This window comes from Chrysochloris asiatica, unplaced genomic scaffold (assembly GCF_000296735.1).
Source record: "Chrysochloris asiatica unplaced genomic scaffold, ChrAsi1.0 scaffold00040, whole genome shotgun sequence".
NCBI classification, from domain to species: Eukaryota; Metazoa; Chordata; class Mammalia; order Afrosoricida; family Chrysochloridae; genus Chrysochloris; species Chrysochloris asiatica.
Window position 1 is genome coordinate 7,765,886 of NW_006408558.1, and position 13,694 is coordinate 7,779,579.

The 13,694-nt window shown below is 39.7% G+C and overlaps 1 pseudogene; it reads right to left on the reverse strand.

The window, feature by feature from the left end:
* Positions 1-13,221, reverse strand: part of LOC102825204 — a 30,213-nt pseudogene extending 16,992 nt beyond the window's left edge.
* Between the last annotated feature and the right edge of the window lie 473 nt (positions 13,222-13,694).

A 13,694-nucleotide genomic window follows, 5' to 3' on the forward strand; every position in this document is an offset into this window, starting at 1 on the left:
CCTGAAATTGGGGAGGACATCTCTAGTCCAACAGGAAGGATAACACTAAGAATCACCTGGAGACAGAAGTACGGGTGTCAGAACCTGAAACCCTGATAGAAGTAGCTGGTCTCAGGCAGACACCCATGAAGATAGCACCTAAAGCTAACAACTGCAGGAGGTGCCCCATTTCCATGAAGCCTGCACCCCTTTGCTAAAAAGCCATCAATATTCAATGTACCACTCCTCCTAATTAATATGTGTTAGCTCACCCTTTGAGGAAGAGACCCCATACCTCTATAAGCCAGTGCACCCCAATCCCAAAAATTATTTTCCTCTCGTGGAGACAGACCCACTTCTCTCTTGGAAGTGCATTTTTGCTTTGATCTAATCTAATCTATGCTCCATACAGCTCCCAGGTCTACTCCACTCTCGGAGACAGACCCACTTCTCCCTGTAAAGTGAACTTTTGCTTTGCAATAAAGAGATTCTAAGTGAATGTTTATTATTTGTGTGTGACTGAGAACTGTCGACTCAGTGGGACTAATTCTTTAGACACCCTGAGAGCGAGAGGAACCAGGGGAAAATGTGACACTATGAATCACTTCTACTTCATCCTGTGGGATCGCTATGAGTCAGAATCAGCTTGAAAGCAATGGATTTGGTTTATTTTTGAGCTATGAGAAAATAAATTTCTGTTCTTTTAAGCTACCCACTTGTGATTTATGTCAGCACTAGGCAACTAAGAAGGACTCCTGGTATAGTGCTGAAGGATAAGTATTAGACTACTAACCACAAGGTTCGAGGTTCAAACCTACTAACCTCTCCTTTTATAGGATTGCTATGAGTCAGAACTGATTTGATGACATTTAACAACAACAGATAACTAAGACCTGCAGTTGACTTCAACTCTTTGCTATCATCTGTAATACGTCTACAAACACATTTGTACAGGTTTTCTTGCTGAAAATATTTCCTCTGCAGAAAAATTCGGTGAAGAATTGTTGAATCACATAATATATTTTTTAATCCTTTTTTTTCTGCTTGCTCTTCTATCTTAGCAGTATTGAGAGGTTTGTCTTCCATCTCGCTGGTTCTGACTTTCATCTCTTCAATTCTGCTCCTTTCCCCTTTCAGTGTATTGTCCATTTCTGATATTTTATTATTGATCATCTGGACCTCTTTTTGCAGGTTTTTAATTGTTTCCAATGCTGTATCGATCTTGCTTGATTGCTCTTGTAGTATTTTCCTGACTTCTTCCTTGTTTTCCTCCACCCCTTTTCAGAGCATTTGAATTTGTTTCCATATCATTCTTCTGAATTCCTTCTCAGGCAAATCCAAAACCTGCTCTTCCTCTTCTGGGGAGCCTTTGTCTGTCTCCAACTCATTTGTCTCAGTTACTCTTTTCTGTTTGTGGACGTATTTTGAGATCTTTTGTTGTGTTTTGTTTTTCATTTCCAGTAGTTTTGTGGGTTTTTAAAAATGTTTAAATGGATGTTTGTTGATGAGTTATTAAGTTTGCTGGGTGTCTTCTGGTGGATGTGATCAGGAGATAGGCTTCCCTTTTCACATGTAATGCTTAGCAGCTGTTATTGGCTTTTGTCTCAATGGTGGAATATTATGGGGTATGGTTGTAGCTTGGCTATATGGCCATGATTGCTGTCTGTCTCTTCTTTCTCTAAAGAAAAAAAGCTCCCACCTCCAGGAAAAATGTGTGATCAAAAGCCCCAAAAGCAGAAGTAATGTAAAAGCAGAGACAAAAACCACCACTTTGAAACAAAAATAAAACTGTGGCCAACTGGCCAGTCGCCTTGATACACAGGCAGTGTATGTACACCATAGGAGCCTCCAGTAGTGGGTGGGGGTGTTCACTTCCTCAGGCCCCCTCCTCTAGTCACCACTGTAGAGGTGCACAGACAGATATTGAGAAGTTAATGGGAAAAAGATTGTTTACTATCTTTATCTCTGAAGGTCAGTTAGGTATCTGCGTGTGCACAGCATAATTCTTGAAATAGTTGCTCTTTTTATGTTGGGGTTTTACAGATTGTTCATCTGGTTTGTCTGTCAGGCCAAACCTCCTTTTTTTCTTACTGGATAGGCAGGGTAAAGGGTCCTGCACAAGTCAACTTTAGGGCTGGGACTCACAGGCAGAAGTCAAAAGCAGCAGTCAAGGAATTTGCCCTTGGAACAATGGGGCTCTTTCTCTCTGTGCCATGGGAAAGTTGTGGTCTCAATGCTGGACTTTTTTGGGAGGTGTGTACCCACCCACCTGAGGGCATCCAGGTTGGGCAAAGAAGGCATTACAGGGAAGAGGAGGAACAAAATGTGTAGAATCCCCCCACACCTCCTTTTGCAAATGTCACTGCATCACTTTTAGCGCTGGTTCCCTGTGCTGGTCTGGCTGTAACCCTGCCCTCTGACCTCCGCCTGGGCGGGATGGCCTCAGAGGGAGTCCCATGTCTTGACCAATTCCTAAGTTGTAGTATTTTCCTTTATAGTGTGATTTTTCCACTGGCAGTTGTGGGAAACTGACACCCTGAACCTTATGCTAGATCCAAAATTCTGGTGCTATTCCAGGTGAGGAGCGTCTCTGGGTTTTCAGCCTTTCCCCTACGGAGCCTGTCCTACCTGACTCTGCTCTGCCGCTGCCAAACCAGAAAGCTCACATGGTATTTTTAATACAGTTTTACTATTCAACTGCTCCATAAAAGGCTGCACGCATCTTCAAGAAAGTAACATAGATGGAGGATACTGGCTTTTCCACATGCTTATCGACATTTAGGAGACCTGGTGTGGCACCATAGGATAAGCACTCGACCTCAAGGTTCATTTGAACCACAAGATTGGTGGTTCAAACTCACCAGCAGTTCCTCAGAAACCCTATGAGTCATAACCAACTCAATGGCACTAAATAACAACAACAAGTCAACACTTAGTAATGGAAAGGAGCTTCCAAAAATTCATTGAAAAATGGAATTCAAAGATAAAAATTAAAAGTATAAATTCTATTTCTCAACCTAAGATCCATCAAGATCACAACAATTTTGTAAGTAATAATATTAGCCATTTGTGCATCCCTAAAAGTAGTCCTGGTGTGGCGCTGTGGGTTAATGCGTCAGACTGTAAAGTCATTTGAATTGCAAGTTCGGTGGTTCAAGCTCACCACCTGCTCCTTGGAAACCCAATACAGAGTCGTTATGGGTCAGAACTGACTCAACATTTAACATCAACAACAAAGAACTGAAGGCCCTAGGAATTTAATGTCAATGCAGTCTTTTTATATTACTAAAGAAAAATGCGTATCCTTTAAAGATTTTTTAAGATTGTTGTTAGGTGCTGTGGAGTTGGTTCTGACTCATAGTAACGCTGTGCACAACAAAGCAAAACACTTCCCGTTCCTGTGTTACCCTAGCAATTGTTACAGTTAAGTCCATTGCTGCTGCCACTGTGTCAATCCATCTTGTTGTGGGATCTTCCTTTTTTTCACTGACCCTACACTTTTTCAAGATTGATGTCCTTAAGGCACTGGTCTCTCCTGATAATATAATCAAAGTACCAGAGACAAACTCTCACCATTCTTGCTTCTAAGGAGCATTCTGACTGCACTTCTTCCAAGACAGATTTGTTTGTTCCTCTGGAAGTCCACAGAACTTTCAGCATTCTTTGCCAGCACCATAATTCAAATGCATTGATTCTGCTACAGTCTTCTTTATTCATTGTACAACTTTCACATGCATAGAAGCCTATGGCTTGGGTCAGGCAGAGCTTAGTCCTCAAAGTGATATTTTTGCTTTTTAACTTTTGCTTTCAAATAGGTCTTATGCAACAGATTTACCTGATATAATATGTCAGTTGATTTTTTGACTGCTGCTTCCATGAGTGTTGATTAGGGATCCAAGCAAAATGAAGTTTTTAACCACCTCAATATTTTCTCCATTTATCATGATGTTATTTATAGGTTAACTTGTGAGGATTTTTGTTTTCTTTACAGAGAGGTACAATCCATACTGAGAGTTGTAGTCTTTGATTTTCATCAATAAGTTTTTTAAATAATCTTTTCTTCCAGCAAGCAAAGTTGTATCATCTGTATATCAAAGGTTGCTAATAAGTCTTCCTTCCATCCTGATATCATGTTCTTCTTCACATAATTCGCGTCTCTGATTATTTGCTCAGCATACAGATGGAATAAGTATGGTGAATGACTACAACCCTGGTGCACATCTTTCCTGATTTAAATCATTCTGTCCCCTTGTAAGATCCATCCTATGTCAGCAAGGGTACCCGTAGTTTCATGTCCTTTTCTGAATCTGACTTGAATTTCTGGCAGTTCCTGTCTGTTGCAGCCATGTTTTCAATGATCTTCAGCAAAATGTATTTGCTTCATGGTTTTTAAGATGCAGAAACAAAAAGAAGTCAGAAGAAGTCAAATCAGGACTGTAAGGTGAATGCCTAACGATATCCTATCAAAACTTCTGCAAAAGTGATGAGAGGAATGAACAGGAGTGTTGCCATGGTGGAGAAGGCCTCTATGGTGACACTTTCCTGGGTATTTTTTTGTTAAACTTTGCCTGACTTTCTCAAAACACTTTTACAATGTGTTGATGTTATTGTTCTTTGGCCCTCCAGAGAGTCGACAAGCAAAATACACTGATCATCCCCTAAAATTGTTGTCCTGACCTCAGGTCTAGACCTGGTCACTTTTGCTTTAACTGGACCATTTCCACCTCTTGGTAGCCATTGCTCTGATTGTGCTTGGTCTTTATACTTGTCCTCTTAAAGCCATGTTTTATATCCTGTTACAATTATTTTATGAGATGCTGCAGGATCTTGCTCCCACTTGTTTAAAACTTCTGTTAAAAGCTCTTCTCTTGTCTGCAGCTGATCTGGGCACAATTTTGAGACCCATTGAACAGAAAGTTTGTTCAACTTTAATTTTTCATTCAGAATGACATAAATTGGACCAATTGAGATGCCATTAATTGTTGTTGTTATTGTTAAGTGCCATGGAATTGGTTCTTACTAAAGGCAACTCTGTATAGGGTTCCCAAGGAGCGGCTGGTGAGTTTGAACCACTAACCTTGCTGTCCCGTGTTAATCCTATAGTCCTCTTCAATTAGGACATGACAAGATGAATTGATGTGGATAATCTACTGCTGTGTGCTGCATTTCCAACCTCACCTTGTCCTTTGTTAAAGCAACTTAACAGTGTGTGAACTGCTGATTTCTTTAGGGGCATTTCCCCAAAAACTTCTCATAAAGCATCAGTGATTTCAACGTTTTTCAACCCAGGGTTTTCCATAAAGTTGATGCTTGTTCTTTCTTCAGTTTTATCAGAATTTATGTTGTTCTGATTGGGTTTGTTTCAAACTGATATCTTATCCTTGTTAGCGCATCAAACTAGATGTTGTTCAGACATGTTATAATAAATTAGGACAAGTTTATTCTGGTGGAAAAATGAAATTTGAGATCCATGCATAGTTTTTGCATAATCTCCATTTTTCGTGAACTTTTTGAAGACCAGTTTTATAGTTTGACATAATATTTTTTTTACCTATTACATACCCATGAACTGTCATTTTATTATTTATTTTATTTATACCTTTATAAATGAGATTGGCTATCTCTTTATATACTCCTCAGTCATTCAGGTACCCCTTTTATAAACTGAGTATTTCTTTTCCCTGTTTTTCAATAAGATTTTCTATCTTCCCGTTATATATTTTAGAATAATGTCATATATTTTAGATTAATCCTTTGTTAAAGATGTTGCTAACATCATCTTGCAACCAAGCACCCTGAGCGCTATTGTAAATAATTCACACCTGTCTACTGTTGACGAAATTCTCTGAGGGAAGAGATGTGTTTAACTTAGAAGCCATGTAGGTCCCTTGCTTCCTTGAGTTTTCTGGACTGCATAAACACTGTTTTCCATTTATTGTTTTAACCTCTCCAACAGGTAATGTCCTGTTTATTGTTTCCTGCCACAACTCATAGGAGTAGAAGTAATGGTAATAGTAGTAGCAGTCTTGACGTAGTCTTCATTGCCAACATTCAACATTGGAAACATTTCATAAATAGCCATCTAGTGCGTCTATAAGGAGCTTAGGTAGCATAGTGGTTACAAGTCAAAACTACCAGCCATTCCACAGGAGAAAGATGAGGCTTTCTGCTCCTGTAAAGACTTATAGCCTCAGAAACTCTATGCAGGGTCTCTATGAGTCAGAACGGCACATCACCACCACCACCATCAGTGCTACTTAGCAGCAATACCACAGGTGAATGGCTTTAACAAACAGAAATTTATTTTCTTACAGTTTAAGAGATTAGGAGTCCAAACTCCCGTATCAGTTCTAGGGGAAGGCTTTCTCTTCCTATTGGCTCTAGGGCAGGGATGGGGAACCTTTTTTTCTGCCAAGGGCCATTTGGATATGTATAACATCATTTACGGGCCATCAAAATGACCAACTTATAAATTAGCCTGCTATAATGTGTGGCGCTGTGGGCTAACGCAACGGACTGCAAAGTTGTTTGAACTGCAAGGTTGGTGGTTCAAGCTCACCAGCTGCTCCTTGGAAACCCTATACAGGGTCACTATGGGTCGGAATTGACTCGAAGGCACTTAACAATAACACAATAATGTGATGGCTGGATCTGTAGTTGCCTTGGCAAGGCCCAACTAAATGATTTCACAGTCCTTATACGGCCCATGGACTGGACATTCCCCATTTCTGCTGTAGAGAAATTCCTTGCTCCTTGGTTCCCTGGTGGTCTTCAGATAGTGTTGCATCTCTGTATCTCTGTCTCTGCATGCTTCTCTATGCCAAGTCTGTTCTTTCTCTTTCTCCAAAATGATTGACTTCAATCATACTCTTCACTGATATGGCCTCTCAACACAATGTAGAAACCCCACTCCCAAATGGGATTATATCCACATGTGGAGGGGTTAGGATAGATAACACACATTTTGGAGGGACGCAATTTAGATTGTAACAGGAAACGATAATAAATATATCATGTGCATATCATGGTTCTGAAGTGAGAAAAGAAGACAGTCTGGATTTTTCCATGCCATTTGGGTTCATATTTAAGTAGCAATTGTTTCTTTTCATATCTATCATCATGCTGCTGGTTGTTTCCGTTTGGTACCACCTAGTTGGCTCCAACTCACTGTGATCCAAGGCGCACAACAGAATGAAACCCTGTCCAGTCCTAATCTGGCCTCACAAATTTTGTTACATTGGAACCCATGGTTCCAGTCACTGTGTTAATCCAACTTGTTGGAGCTCTTCCTCTTTTTCACGGACCCTTTACTTTCCCAAGCATGATGTCCTTTCCCAGGGACTGGTTGCTCCTGATAACATGTCTAAAATGAAGTCTCGCTATGCTCAGTCTCAAGGAACATTTTGGCTGTACTCCTTCCAATACAGATTTTGTTTGTTCTTCTGGAGTTCATGGTACTTTCAATATTCTTTGCCAGCACCACAGTTCAAATGCATCAGTTCTTCTAAGTTCTTTCTTATTCATTATCCAGCTTTCACATGTGTATGAAACTATTGAAAATACCATGGCTTGGGTCAGATACACAGTCAGTCCTCAATGTGACATCTTTATTCTTGAACACTTAAAAGAGGTCTTTTTCAGTAGATTTGTCCAATGCAGTATGTTGTTTGATTTCCTGACTACTGTTTTCATGAGCACTGATTGTGAATCTGAATAAAATGAAATCTTTGTACTTTTTTTTTTCTGTATTCATTATAATTTTTTTATTGGTCCAGTTGTTGTTTGCTTTACATTGAGTTGTAATCCAGACTGAAGGCTGTAGTCTTTGATCTTCATCAGCAATTACTTCAAATTCTCTTAGCTTTCAGCAAGCAAGGTTGCGTTGTCTGCATATTGCAGGTTCCTAACGAGTCCTCCAATCCTGGTATCACATTCTTTTCTTCTTCATATAGTCAAGGTTCTCAGATTATGTGCTCATCATACAGACTGAATAAGTATGATGAAATTATAACAACCCTGACCCATAGCTTTCCTGATTTAAAACCATGCAATATCCCCTTGTTCTCTTCATATGACTATCTCTTGGTTTATGTACAGGTTTCTCATAAATACAATGAGATGTTCTGGAATTTTTATTCTTTGAAATGTTACCCATAGTTTGTATAATCCACACAATTGGATGCCTTTACACAGAAAATAAAACACAAGTATACATCCTTTATGGTTTTCTCTACTTTCAGCCAAGGTCCATCTGATGTCAGCAATGATAGCCATCATTCCAAGTCCTCTTCTGATTCTGGCTTGAATTTCTGGCAGCTTCCTGTCAATGTATTGCTACAATTGTTTTTGAATTATCTTCAGCAAAACTGTATTTGCATGTAGTATAAATAATATTGTTTGGTAGGTTCCACATTCTGTTGGCTCACATTTCTTGGAATGGGATCATTTATTGTACACATTGATTTTTTTAAATTTCTATTCCTACATTCCTTATTCTGTAAGCTTTTGATGTTTAGAAAGATGGTCAAATGACAAGAACATGTCAAAGCCTCATTTACCATTATCTCTCACCCTGGTATGGCTCTGTGGGATAAGCACAGGACTGCAAGGGTGGTTTGAACTTTAAGGTGTGTGCTTCAAACTCACCAGGTGCTCCTCAGAAAGGCTATACCGGGTCACTATGAGTCAGAATCTACTTGAAGACTTGAAGGCACTTAACAACAACAACCCACCTTTCTGGGGAAGGCTGGAGAACATCACAGGTGCCCTAAGACAAGAAAAGTAATTACACATAATAGTATTTCTGGATCACAGCAATCATATTGCGTGACTTCTCCTTTATTTACTCAACCAACTCCTGCAAACATTTCAGGGATTCATGCCATTTACTCTTTGTCTGTCTAAGACCTGGGGTAATTTATATAGGGTTACTAAACCAAAAAAGTGGTTGCCTTAAAAAATGAGTCTTAAGATGTATGAGCATGTGCATTTGGATTGCACCGGATGTTTGCGTGTGTAGGTAGGAGAGAGATTTTTCCACAGCATTAAAATCTCTTTTTGTAGGAGGACATAAATTTGTTGATTTCTCTCTACCCTTTGCTCATCTGCAGAAAATTACATAACTAAACTTGGCTGGTGGTTTTACAAGAAGAAAAGTAGCACATTGACCTGAGTTATGATGACGTTTCCTCATGGGATTGACATGCCACTGAGAGTTTAAGTTCTTTCCTCCTTCATTCTAATGTCTGCAGTGATAGGTGAGGTTTCCACTCATCCAAAACTCCTGTGGGTTTCCGAACTGCAGTTAAGTGTAATAGTGATTTTGGAAATATTGTCTTAAATGCATTTAGGATTGGCTGTTATGCTTTAGAATCCTGGTATGGCACTGTGGGTTAATACACTGGACATACAAGATGGGTTTGAACCTCAGGTCTGTGGCTCAGACTCACCAGCCACTCCTTGCAAACTGCACACAGGGTCTCTATGAGTTGGAACTAACTCCATAGCACGTAACAACAAGTTATGCTCTGGAAGTTCCCTGGTGGTGCGATGGTTAAAGTGCTTGGCTGCTAACCGAAAGGTTGGTGGTTTAAAGCAACTACTGGAGGAACATGACAGTCTACTTCTATAAAGATTGTTGTTGTTGTTGTGTGATGCCTTAGTTTTCTTCTGGGTTTTGTTTAAGTGCTGTTGAGTCAATTCCAAACCATAGCGACACTGTATAGGGTTTCTAAGGAGAAGCTGGTGAGCTTGAACTGCCGACCTTGCAGTTCAAACAGCTTTGCAGTCTGGCACATTAACCCACAGTGCCACACCAGGACTCCATAAAGATTGTTGTTGTTAAGTGCCGTGGGCTCATAGAAAGCCTGCATATGGTTTCTGAGGAATGACTCATGGTTTTGAACTGTCAACCTTGCAGTTAGAAGTTCAGTGCTTATTCTGCAGTTGAGCTTCATGTCTAGCTTCAGAGGGCTGTCAGTCCAGGGCTCTAGAAAACTACAACTACTTGATTCGAGTCCTATTTAACATTGCTATTCAAGCTCACCAGCCGCTCCTCAGAAACCCTATACAGGGTTGCTATGAGGAACAGACATGATGGCACTTAACAACAACAACAACAACAACAAATAGATCGCAATGAATGTCTTCCCATCTTTAAGAGAAAGTAATGATAGAATTAAAAACTCTATGTCAGAATTTAACATATCTAAAAGGTCACTATGGATCTGAATCAACTTGAGGGCAATGGATTTGTGGTAAAAGGGGTTATAGAAAGACTCACAGCGAACCAAACAGGATTTCTGAGACTAAATCTTTATGGAAACAGACAGTTTCATCTTTCTTCTATGGAGCAACTGGTGGGTTTGAACTGTTGACAGTTAGCAGCCCAATATCTAACCCACAGATGACATTATCATAATAGCCTATGTCTGATATGGTAACTCTCAGGCAACACTGTTTATAATCGGTGATTTTCTCCTCTGTTGTTGCTATGTGTCATTAAATTGGTCCTGACTCCAAATGACCCTGTATAGTGTTCCCGAGGCTGTAAATCTTTATTGGAGCAGAAAGCCTCATCTTTCTCCTTCTGAGAAGCTAGTAGATTCAAAGTGCTGATCTTGTGGTTAGCAGCCCACTTATATCACCAGAGCTCCTTCACTTGACCTCTGCATGAAAACTTCTGTCCTTACATGTCTCCCTCAGGTGGTACCAAGTATCATAAGCAACACAAGGCGAGTCTTTTTAAATTAAGTTCTCAGACAAAAGCCCTGCAGTAAGCATGACTTTATATCAGTTTCAATCCCCTTGAGTATGGAAGGACCAAACAACCATGTTTCTGCTTTATGGCAGGTGGAGTTACTACCATAGGAGCCACCAGGGCCTTATTAGTGAGAGAATGCCAGGCTGTTCCCTAACCACTTCCCATCTCTCTCTCCCTCTTTCTCTCTAGGTAGATGATTTTTATAAATCACTCTAGTCAGCATTCTTTAAGCAGAAATCCCTCAAAAATGTAACAAACAAACAAACAAAATCTGTAGACAAAAGAGCTCTCAGGTCAACATCTATCTGGCAGGAACACTCCCTAAAAAACTATGATCCCCTTTGTCCGTGTCTCCACCTTCAAATAGAAACTGAATCTGTTAACCAACACTAAGTGACCCAGGTTTCTAATGATTTTACTTGTATCCAAATCCACAAGTCTGGGTCTGATATGAGTTGGAACTAAAATGTTCATCATCTTTACATTTATATGATATGTTGTTGGTAAGTTTCATTGAGTCAGTTCAGATTCATAACAGCCCTGTATAGGGTTTCTGAGGAACTGCCTATCTTGTGGTTCAAATTCCAGTATTGATCCTGCAGTGGCACACCAGGACCTCATACATATATGTACATAACCCTGGTGTGATGCTGTAGGATCAGCACAGGACTGCTAACCAGAAGGTCAGCAGTTCAAACCCACTTGTTGCCCTCAGATACCCTATACAGGGTCACTGTAAGTCAGAACTGACTCAGGGCGCACAACAACAACATATATATGTATATATATGTTCAGTAATGTTTTTCATTGTACTCAGTGTTGAATTAACCAATAAGCAAAGTAAGCACTGAATTACTTGTGTTTACTTATTAATTATAGTGACCTTGTATAGGGTTTTAGTGGTTGGATCAGAGATTTTCAGGCTGGTGGATCTGGGGAGACAATTTTGCTGTTAGCAAGTGTTTTCCCTATAGCTACCAGGATTCTGGCCTAGAAGTTAGGATTTAGAAAACAAATTTGAGGAGACACAATTCAATTCATAACAATTGTTTAAAGTAAAAATTCATTTGTCTTGAATCTGAGAACTTGTTTTGGTGCTGAAAAATTCCAGAGCTCCTTGCTAATCCCCAAAGTCTTTGCATCATTATGTGCATCTGTGCCATGCAGGGATACTGTTAAAATGCAGATTCTGAATCAGCACAGGGTGGCACAGATTTTCATTTTCAACCAAGTCCCAGGTTATATCAGTGCTTCCTACCCAACAACATCAGGAGTTTCAAAGTAGTTTGCAGTGTGTTGTAGGAAATCGGAAGTCATAGAATTGGGGTGATATCTAGCCTTTCCAATAAACCCCAAAGAATAATTATATAAAATATGTAAAATAAATATATAAAATACATTTAATTATTAAAAAAGTGTTTTCACAGGAGACTTGAAAAATCTTTATGAATCTATACCTTATGTTGTTGTTGCTGTTAAGTATCATCAAGTTGGTTCCAACTCATAGCAACTCTCTATACAGGGTTTCTAAGGAGTGGCTGGTGGATTTGAACCTCTGACCTGTCAGTACCCAGTGTTTAGCCTACAGTACCAGAGCAGGACCCCAGATCTCATGTGCTATTATTATTGTTGCTAAGTGCCTTGGAGTTAGTTCTGACTCATAGAGACCCTATACAGGGTTTCTGAGGAGCAGCTGGTGAGTTTGAACTGCTGACCTTGTGATTCAAACCAACCTAATGGTCCAGTGCTTTATCCTACAGTGCCACACCAGACTCCAGATCATATGCTGCAGAGTTTAATTGCTCTAAAAACTAATGTTTCTGAGCTACCATAAAATCATGGGGTTTTTTTATTCTTCTTTTTTCCTCTAGTACATCAGTAGAAAAGAACTTTCTTTCCATCTTTGACTTCATTAGGAATGATCACTTACAAAAAGAAAAGTGAAAAGAAATACAAAAACAAAACAAGAACCAAGATTAGTATTTAATATTAGTAGCATGAACCATGGGGGGAAAGAATGTATTTCCAGAAAAATCACGATTTCACCTTGAACTTCTTACAAGTTGCCTAAGAGATCACTTTTGAGTAGAGGAAGTAGTATTTTATTTTATTTTTTTAGACAATAACCAAAGGATCACCCTGACCCCTATACCTTACAGTTAGATAAACTGCAAGGCAGGCAGTCTTTGCTGTTCTGCCGGCAGGAGCACTGAGATAAGAATTCCCACTATGAACATCATGTTATCCTTTTGCCACTATCTACTGATTAAACCTCAAAGGCCCTTTCAAACTGTCAGAGAAAGCACACACAAGCGTTCTACATGAATATGTGTGGCAGAAAAGGACAGGGAGTTCTTGAATTCTACATCTCGTAAATTCCTGACTTTGATCCTTAAAGTACCTCCTGTCTCAGCTTTGGATGTAGCACGGGGTCGTGTTGCTAGGAAAACCTTTGGTAATAAAGGAAACACCAGGTGCATGCTGTAACTAGAACTCAGGGGAAATTACTACACTCTAGCATATGAAGCCGGTGAGGGTCAAGTCCAGGGCTAAGGAGACTAAACTTCGTGTTGATTAGCAAACAAACAACTTAAATCTGTTGGGTCACAGGTGGCAGGAAGCTTATATCATCAGCAAAGGGAAAATACTCCATGGATCACATGGGAAACACTCAGAATTGGAACACATTACAGACTCTGAATCACTCATTGGTTTCGTAAGGGTGGGGCAGTGAGAAGGTGAGAGAGAATTGAAATATATGTGTGTGTGTGTATTCATGTTGTTGCTGTTAAGTACCATTTAGTCTGTTCTGATCCATGTTGTTGTTGTTGTGTTGTTGTTAGGTGCTATTGAACCTCTGACCTTGTGGTTCAAATGATTTTGCAGTCCAGCACATTAACCCACAGTGCCACACCAGGATTCAAATACTCAACTATGTGTGTATATATATATA